Below are 10683 nucleotides of genomic sequence, written 5' to 3' on the forward strand. Positions count from 1 at the left end.
ATCAATGAAAATCACCACAAAGACATCCAGGTAATCCATGAAGACCATGTTCATCAAATGCATGAAGAAAGCCGGGGCATTAGTCAAGCCGAAGGACATGACCGTATACTCATATAGCCCGTACTTGCAGGTGAATGCCGTCTTCGGAATATCCCCAGGACGGATCCTCAGCTGAAAATAACCCGAACGAAGATCAATCTTCGAGAATATACGAGCACCTCAAAGCAGATCGAAGAGATCCTCAATACGGGGCAGCGGATGCTTGTTCTTGATAGTGACTGCATTCAGCTCCCGATAATCAACACACATTCTCTTCGAGCCATCCTTCTTATCTACCAGCAATAATGGAAAAGCCCAAGGAGAGAAGCTGCGACGGATATAGCCCTTGGCTAGCAACTCATCAATAGTCTTCTTGACTTCTTCATGCTCTATAGGTGCCATACGGTAGGGCCGCTTTGCAATAGGAGCTGTGCCAGGCAAGAGATCAATACAAAACTCAATGGCGCGTTCAGGCGGCATACCTGGCAGATCATCCGGAAAGACATCCTGGAATTCAGACACCACGCGAATACCGTCCGTGGGTCTAGCCTCCATCTGATGAAGAAATCCCGAAGGCTCTACTGCACTGATAACAACCTCTTGGCCACTGGAAGCTGATAGCAAGACTGTCCTCTGAGCACAATCTATCCGAACTCCCCACTTGGCCAGAGTCTCCATTCCCAGAATGACATCAATGCCCTTGGTGTCTAGCACCATCAGATCAGTACAGAACTCTACTCCCCTCAAAGAAACACTGACTCTCGGGCTGTAAGTGTGAGACCTCAACTGTCCTCCCGGTGAAGATACTAACAGGCACCTCTTTAATGTGCTAGTATGAATACCATGATGCTCGACAAAAGACTGAGTAATGAAGGAATGCGTAGCACTAGTATCAAAAAGCACTGTAGCTGGATATGAATTAACCATGAACGTACCAATAACCACGTTGGGAGCCTCGGCCGCTGACTCGGCCGTCACGTGGTTCACTCTGCCCTGAAGTGGCGCCCTGGGCTGAGCTGGGCGCCCCAGCTGTCCCGCCTGCGCCTTCCGGGGGCAAGTGTTGGCGTAGTGCCCCGGCTGGCCGCAGTGATAGCAGACGCATGCAAGTGTCGAAGCCTGCTGTCCGGTAGGAGCTGCCGGACGTGGAGCCTGCGGTGCCGGTGGAGCTAGTAGAGCACGAGCCGGAGGTGCCAGTAACCTCGGGCCCTGACCTGCCTGCTACTGTCGAGGCGGGTACTGCTGCGGCCTCGGCTGGTACTGCTGGGGAGGCCGGTACTGCTGCTGGTACTGCTGGGGCTGCTGGAGTCGAGGACGAGTGTTGCTGCCGGAAGCAACGGGGACAATCTTCCTCTTCTTGTCCTCCATCTCCAGGTGCTTGCGCTCAGTGTTGAGCGCGCTGTCAACCAGATGGTTGAAGTCGTCGAAGCGGAGGTTGAGCAGCGCGTACTGGAGGTAGTCCTCAAGACCCTCCATGAAGTGCTCCTGCTTCTTGCGGTCATCCGCAACATCAGCAGGGGCGTAGCGAGCAAGCTGCAGAAAGCGATCACGATACTCCGTGACCGACATAGTCCCCTGAATTCACAAAGACAGATAGATATCGGAAGATTAACTCAAGATTCATAAGGATAGAACAAAGGGCATTAGCTCAAAAGAAACCGCTGAATGATTATACTTAAGATTACCTGCTTCAGTGCAAGGAACTACTTCTGCTTCATCTTCATAACACCCGCGGGGACGTTGTGGCTGCGGAAACGCTCCCTGAACTGGAGCCAAGTGAGAGCCTCGCGGTCGTGAACTGGGTGGGACTCCCACCAGTCCAAAGCTGCCCCTCGCAGCTGTCCTGCTGCGTATAAGACGCACTCACAGTCATCGCACTGGGCGATGTCCAGCTGACGCTCCACTGCACGGAGCCAGTCGTCAGCCTGAAGAGGGTCGGACGTGTGAGAGAACGTCGGCGGGTGACCCCTCAGGAACTCAGCACGCCTGTCGCGAGGCTGCGGCGGTGGAGGAGGCGGAGGCTGAGTGTGAGCCTGCTGAAGAGCCTGAACAGTGTTGTTCAGGGTGGCCATCATCTGCATCTGGAGCTGGAAGTACTGCTCCGGAGTCAAAGGCGGCGGCATCGGGATCCCGGTCCCCTGGGTGTTCTGACCCTGGTTGTTCTGCCCCTGCTGGTCAGAACCACGCCTGGTGTTCACCATCTGATTTTGGACAAAAGATTTCACGAGTAAGGATATTGCAGAAATAATTCAGATGGATATGATAACTCTTTGCGGAAAAAGATTCAGCCATGATAAAGTAGACAGGATAGAGTGGACTGTTTTACCCCCAACGATCTAACTCATTTTTTTAATTAGTTAATGTTAACATAAGAGTGATTTTCTTTAAACAAATTTAAACTACTAAGCCATGCAATCATTCAAAAATCCAAATCAAGCACGAAGCATAATAACAAGCAGACAATTTCACGACTTAGCCGAGTTTAACATACGACTCGACTAACACAACGCGTCGCAGAGCGGGCTATCGCATTATTATAAAAGGGTCACCTAGCTAATACTCATGGTGGTCAGATGACTGATTCAGGCCAAAGTCTACGAAGACTATTCTTCAGAGAGAAATCAAGGCAAGAAGGGTAAAAGTCATAGAAGTCAAGGGGTATAGTAGCAAAATAATTTCAGCAGGCAAGGATTGGAGAGAAGAAGTCCTAAAACACGACCAGTTCTATCTAGGCTTCGTCCTACAGTCGATATGGCTCTGATAGCACTCTGTAACGTCCCGCCTCCCCGAGGCCGGGCCCGCTTACATCTGACTGCTTTCTAGGACATAGACTGTCCTCACAGACCAACACCAGTCTTTTCTGCACACTTTGTCCTCACTCGTGCGCACCCGGGAAGAACTTCCCGGTCGGTCACCCATCTCAAAATTTCTCCGGGTCAAGCACACTTAACCTCGGAGTTCTTTGGAGACCGGCTTCCAGAAAAGAAGTTGCAACTTGTTGGTATGAGTATCCTATTAATCCTATTAAGCCCTGGGCCGGGGTATCACATGCTCACCCCCTTAAGAGACCGACGTCCTCGTCGGTCAATCCCAAGCCAGGAACGTCCTGTCTTGGCCACGTCCCGTACGTCCAGTGCCAGCAGCCCATGTGCCACGTCCGTGCGTCCAGTGCCAACGGTCCCTGTGCCACGTCCATGCGTCCAGTGCCAACGGCACATCCCAGATGCCCGCGCACTGACCCGCCACGCGCCCGTGCACATGCCGGTGGCATCTGCGCCCCCACACGTCCGTGCTCATGCCTCCGCACTTACGCCCGCCCGTACGTGCCCGTGAAACCGCGAGAGTCGGCTCTGATACCACTCTGTAACACCCGGTTTATAAAAGAACATAAACCGAGCAATCATATACGTGCCAGGATCAAGTCACACGTATATACAACAGAATGAACAGTATATCATAGCACATATCACGTAAAAAGATATAATAAAGCGAAAGCGAATGTTATTTATTACAATAATGACAAAAATATTTGATACAACGGAAGCGAAGTACAAAATACGATAAAGCTCTCCGGAGCTGAAGCAGGGCGCCACAGGGACGTCGACTGGGAGACGAACACCTAGAAGTCCTCGTAGTCCTGGTAGCACTGGACGAACTCTCTCGTGTCGGCAGGAACTGAGCAGCAGTAGCGTAGCCAAGAGGAAAAAAGTAGAGAAGAGGCAAGAGTGAGTACACAACTTGTACTCAACAAGTATAACACAAACTATGAGGCTCTAGGCTGGCTGACTCAACCGCATTAGCTTTTAATCTTGGCAAAATTTTATTAAAGCTATTTACTACGAGTTGATGAATTACCATTAACCCAATTACATAGTAATTAATCAAGATTAAACATGTCACTACTGAGAACCAAACCGAAACCAAGCCACCAAGGTAACCCCGAGAAGCACCTCCCTCGTCGGAAGGAGATAACTCCACTAATCAAAAGGAGGATCTGGGCCGCTCATAACCGTGAGCACGGCTAGTATACCGGGTGTTACATGCCCCTGCTAAAATTTTGGTTTGTGCCTAAGCTTGTTTATTTAATACCAGTTGTTCTGTTGCTCTAGAAATTATGAAATTTATGCAGTGGCTTACTCCTTGCATGTGTAGTTCACTGAAAAAGTTTTAGATGCATAGCCTATGTGCATGTTTGTGGATCTGTTATTGCTTGATTTCTATCCTAAGGCTAAAATAAATACTTTCGATCGTCAATAAATGATGGTAAATTTTCGTTGCCTGTCCTTTCAAAATCCTGTCTTACTGGTAATTTTTGGGTGGCTCAATTAGGGCTGCAAGCGATGTGTTTGCTTTTATTTAGTTTCTAGGTTTAGTCTTCCTTTATTTGCCGTTGGTAAGAATGCCTTTTGCCTCTTCCCATTTTATGTATGTTCTTAATTTTCTTAAAACAAGTTAGTAGTGTTGTTGAAAGGAAACATTTCAGGCTAAAGTGAGTTGAGTTCTGAACCCACACACCAGCACCCACCTCTTCCAGTATAGCTTTAATTGTTGTAGATAGCTAGTAAATACTTGTCGGTCTTGTCTCTACCTCATTTTGCATTGTATCAAAACACATCGCATCATGAGCACCCATGCACTGCTGTGGTTCTGACTCTGGCATGGCATCCTTTTTCATACATGTAGACACCGCAAGCGAATCCGTCTACGAGTTGGTCGCCGAGCCGATCCAGGAGCCGCAAGCAGGGGAACCGCAAGCCGAAGCAGCCGTCGAGCCAGATCCAGAAGTCGCTAACCCCGCTGACTTGCATGGCAAGCCCCGGAGCATAACCCTACTTTAAGTATTCAATGTTTATTTAAGTAATTGTGCATTTACGTCCTAGGAGTTGTATGAAACCCTAGTATGCATGTTTCCCTAGGTACCCGTGAGTATATACTAGTATTCAGGTGTCGTTAGAAATGCTTTGCTAAGTAGAATCTTGGTAGAAGTCGAGTGATTCCTGTCACTCACGAGATTTAAGATCGTGTTTCTGATGGCAAGTGGTTTGGGAATGAATCAACAAGGAAAGTGAAATGGAGACCGGGCGAAGACGAGTTGGTTATGGATATGAAGTGACTGTAAAGTAAATCTCCGCCTGTGTCGGTTGAAGACCATACCGTTGTTGGCACATTGATCGAGGATTGAACAGTACTGACCACATGCCGGGAGTAGGAGGTAGTCGAAAACGGTAAACTGTGTACCGAGTTACAATGATATTTTGAATCCTGACCTGCTATGCTGGGCGTGGGATGATGGTGGGTGTCGGATTGTTGTCGCCTCCGGGTTCTCCGGGAGTTCGCCGTGAGGGGCCCTTCACCTGGATTTTAGCAGGCAGGGTTCAGAGGTCCTAGTAATATTGGGAACAACTGACGTGTGTGGCCCGACGGGGCTTTCATGTGTCATGTCAGTTAGGTCCACCTTGCAAGGTTAAATCGGATCGATTCGCCGTCTATCTCGGTTAAGAGAACCTTGATCTCTCTGTCACATCGTAGTAAAGGATGGAAGTGAGAATGGAATGAAATATTTGATTGTGTTTACTAAGGATTTAATGTGATCAACCATGTGTGCTCTAGATATTCAGGCTAATCTAGTTGTTACATGTCAAACAAATGGAGCTAAAATATTGAAAGTAAGGATTCACCGCTAGCAGCCTTTCAACAAAAGAACTCCAGAGCCAAAAAGCTTTGCATGTCTAGGTAATGGGCTAAGTATACCCATAGTCGGGTAAGCCTTACTGAGTATTAGTATACTCAGGGTTATTGTTGTAACCCTCCTGAGCAGGTTGTGTCCCCGCTGACTTCAAGGAGGTCTGTGCATCTTGGATTGGACAACCGCTTCCTCCGGGTTGGACCGTCGAGTGGGCCCCGTCTTCCCCGTGAAGATCGGGCAGGGTGGCATCACATCGGTGGGCAGGATGTGGAGCTCACCTGGTATCGTCGTTTGTGGTTAACGTTTTGTACTTCGAACTCTGTTTTAAACTTCTGCTGTGTGTTTGAACTCTGTAGTTTGTATTCAAAACTTTTATGTAAAACCATGTTGTAAATTAATTTGAGAAACTTTGTATGCTTGTATCACCTGTGCTCGTATTCATGGTCGTCTTCTGGTGCAAATGTGATCCTGGAGTACAGTAGTTTAATCGGGAATTACCCGACGGACTGTCGGATTACACCGTTTAAGTGCGTGGTAACTTGATTATTCATTAAGACGATAGTTAGCGCACTTAAGCTGGTTTAATTTAGGCGGGTCTGCTACAGTATGGGCCTCCAACTTGACTTGGGTCGCCTTGCAGGTCTCCTTTGGTGGTGGCCATGGAGGACATTCTTGGGCATTTTTAAACTCCTCTCCACATATTTGGGGCGTTCTCCAGCATGGACCAGGGTCCCAAGTGTGAATAACATGCCCACGACGATGTCGTAGCACCCACCAGAAATAGCAATAACATGTCTTGATGATTTGGAGGCCTTCCCGACGTGATATTGAGATGATATCAGATGCATTGGAAAGCTTATAAAATAATCTTTCCATCAAGTCCCCATTAACCCCAAACTCACTCCAGAGGAAAGAGTTATTCCCTTCCCAATGAAGTATTGTCGGCCTGCCGGGGAACCAAATGTTCAATTTCGATGGAATTGCACTTTGAGATGCATTTGTACCTATAATTAAATAATGACATGTACATATGGAACCAAGTGAGGTATACCAGAAATTACCATGCACATGTTGGAAGAGCTCATCTTATAATTAATGGTCATGTCCGAAGATGTCATATCCTCATCACCATTGACCGTTGACCATTGACCTGGTCAATGTTAACGGGTCAACACTAACGTGAGCATGGGCCATGCTGACGTCAGCATAGCCAACCTCCTGGATGACGTCATGCTGACGTCAGCATGTCGCGTGGCACACCCAGAGGCTGCCACGTGTCATTGGTTTTCTTTTTTTCTTTTCCAAATTTTTTTTATTAATTTCAAAAATGCTTTTAATCTTAGAAAATCATGATAAATCAACCGTAGCTCCGTAAATTATGAAACTAGTTTTATAATTCTTCTAAAATCATGATCTACCCGTTAGAGTAGGTTTTGCCTTGTTTTGGATCTTATTTTGGGGAGTTTTGTGCATTTTTATATTTTGGTCCTTATATTTCTCCGTATTTACGAATAGGACCCGACATCGTGGAGCTGACTACCCCATTAGAGTAGGGTTTAGAGAAAGACTATTGTTGACGTAAAAATCAACACACTGGAATCCGAGGGGAAGTGTTCGCCAAGCTCCGGAAAGTCAACCAAGCGTGCTAGTCAATTTGACCTGCAATTGACAAGGGATAAACCGAAGTTAAATTCGAGAGCGTATCGGCTGGGATTCCGAATATCTCTCACACCAGCATATCGGTGAGCTCTGGCGATAGAGAAACGACAAAAGAATATTAAATGCAGGTGTGGAATAAACGAGCACGTCGGCAGGTTCAGCCGATGCGGAAGGTTCAGCCGATGCGGAAAACGACAAAATCAGCTTAGAACAGCCGATTGCGCGTGTGTTGACACCGGATTTTGGTAAATCCGATATAATCTGAGTTATGAAGCGATCAGCTCTTTGTGTCAATAGGAAAGCCGATAGTCAATAGCTGTTGCCGATGAAGCCGCAAGCTTGGTAGCTGGGAATTCACACGTAAAGGCAATTGAAGCAAAAGATCAAAGCCAAGGAAGCTTCATGTAAGGAAGAAATTAAAGAAAAGGTGATGCCAATGGTCCTACCGTTAATGATGGAACGGCCGTTGAAGATGTGCATTCTTTTAGGGATGGTGGACCCACGAAAAAAAGCAAAAGTCTCTTAATAGGCTGATCATTGGCAGAAAGAAAAACAAAATCGGCAGGTGCATAGCCGATTGGCAAGCATAGTCGATAAGGTTAATCTGCCTTCCGCGAGCTGATTGGCCCCTTTTCTCTATCGGCTCATAAGCTGCAGATGCGCAAATCCTTCCTTCATATGGAAACTCTGGTTTGTACAAGTTGATTTACACAGTATGGAGTTTCGTCAGCATTATTATGTCGGCTTTTAATTTCAAAGCATGAAGCTTTCAGCCATTAATTACTAGCCGATGACATGGTTATCAGCAGTAGGGGTTGTCACTTTAAGGATGGCTTCATTGGCCATTGATTCTGTCTGACACGTCAACAGATGGAGAAAAAAAATTGGAGTTATTTTTATGGTCCTGCAGCTGATGGTGGGGCTGGTCTTTGACAGAAGTGGGATTAATCAATTCAGGAGATATCTTCATTCCACTAACGACTGATAGCTGATAAAACTATCGGCTGTTAAGAATTTCTGCTCTTCTGAAAGCGCGAGCGTCTCGAGTTGTATCATCGACCTCTGAAGAAGAGACTTGGGCACCTGGATTCATCTTGTCAGCTCTCTTTTATGATGCTCGCCGATGAGGATGGAATGATTTAAGCTAATGCTGCTGTTCAGTTTGATCCATGAAGCCTCTTGTTTAGTTGGACCAATCCACATCACTGGACACACTGTTGGGTTTTCATTAGCTTTCTAGAGAAAATGTGTTACATCATCACGAAGCCTAACATGGTTGAAGGTTAGCTGATGGAATTGTCCAGAGATATGTGTAATAGAACCGGCGTCAAAACCATCGAGCTCACCAGTCACAGAGGTGGCAGCGAAGAACATGTCTCCTGCATCAGGAACTCCAAGCTTTACAAGTTCAGTAGCATAGATTTGATCGGTGGCTCAGTCGGGGTTAAGTGTGCATCAGTAGCTCTAACTGCATCAGCCCTGATGATTGTCAGAGTTAGTACAAAGAGCGCGATTCATGCATGTGTGAGATGGATCATCAGTGCTGATGAGCTGGTTATCGAACCAATCCCACCGAAGAAAGTTATAATACAGAAAGCAAGAGGTTATCGAACCAGAGTATTAATCTGTTGAAGTCTGAGAGCATTGGCTGATTGGTGCTGGCATTATCATCAAAAGCCAACAAGTTCACTAATGTAGCCGATGGTTTTAGAAAGCATGAAAGATCAGGTGGTCATACTTCTATCACTAGCTGGCATAATTGTCGATGGGACATATTGATTCTTTAATGGCAGCTGAAGAGCACGACTGAGTTGTATATGCATGGCCCGAGTATCGTTGGCTCGTTAATTCATAATGTGAGCTGGAATATTTTAAATGGTCAAGGGGCTCATTGGTCGATATTTAAAAAGTAGCAGCTTATGCATAATATTAAGTCGATGAGGAGGAGCCAGCAAAATTTACCTATCGGCTGTTAGTTAGAGGGCACAAGTCTTTGGCCACTGGTGTTTATTCTTGGAACTTCTGGGACAGTAAAACACGACGGCCGATCCTTTTGCTCAGCATGAAAAACAATCGGCCAAAAAGGGCATTGGACCAAAAGATTTGTAGAGGTACCCGGCAGGTGGTGATAGCCATGTTTGAGCCCTAGTAATCCTCCACGTTTGGATATTGGATAGAGCATTATTAGTGGAGCTATCGGCTTATTTAAGCCGATCGAAGCCAGTAGCTCGAAGTATAACAGCGAAGTATCTCGTCCTCTAAATATAGATTCTAAATCTTAGGAAGTCCTCTCTGTTCTACCCCTTCTGTACCATGTGTCCTTGGATGAGCCTGAACCCATAGATAGTGTACACATGTTCCTCAGTGGATACGATACCCCAGAGTACTCCTGGGTGAAAGCTACAGCGGTATCCGCGCGCTTGCGTATTTTATTCGTGATGTTACAAAGTACCAACACATTCGCCGCCGATGAGCCTTCTGTAGCGGACCATAGGAAACACCCACCTATCTTGTGCAGGGACCCAGCTCGCACCGCATGCGTAACCCACCGCCGCCGTTGCCCTACTTCCCCGCCGGAGCGTCGTGGCCATGCCACCACCGTGCCGGGCTTGACCCTCACCGCGGTGGGCATGGGGCACCAATGTCCCGCGCACGCGCGACTCGACCGTGTCACGGCCCCGGGAAGCCATATGCTGCGCAAGCGTGCGCCCTGCTCAGCGCCCAGACCAAAAGGCCGGGGCTTTAGCCCCGCCAAACCGCGAACCATGCTCCACCATGGCCGCGCACACCACGTCGCCCCATCCTTGACCTGTCCATCTCGACGTTGCCGCCACGCGGACCCGGAACGTCGGTCCCCGCGTGTGCATCGCACTGCCCAGCCTCATCTTTGTCGTGGCTGAGTGGACATGCCAAGCCGCCGTGAGCCCATGCCCAACCTCGACTGCTGCTCGTGCACACACCGCCTCGCCTCCACTTTGCTCTGCCATGTTGTGGCCCTGTTGGATGCGGACGTCGCCGCGACGCGGACTATCCGCCGGGGCAATTCATCGAACACCCTGGGGGCGCTACACCGCATCACCCATACACCCAGGCAGCACACACACACGGCCACACCAGGTAGAGCCGCACCAGATCCAGCTCGGTCGCACCAATCTGCCCTCTCACTGTCAGGCAGGCCCCTCTTGTCAATGAGGGGGAAAACCCGACCCGTGGGACCGTCCTGTAGGAGAGAGTGAGAGGGAGAGAAAGGGAGCCAAGTGGGACTTGACCTGTTCATCTTGGCCCACCAAGCCAAGCTGAGC

Source organism: Panicum virgatum, chromosome 2K (genome assembly GCF_016808335.1).
Source record: "Panicum virgatum strain AP13 chromosome 2K, P.virgatum_v5, whole genome shotgun sequence".
Taxonomy (NCBI): Eukaryota; Viridiplantae; Streptophyta; class Magnoliopsida; order Poales; family Poaceae; genus Panicum; species Panicum virgatum.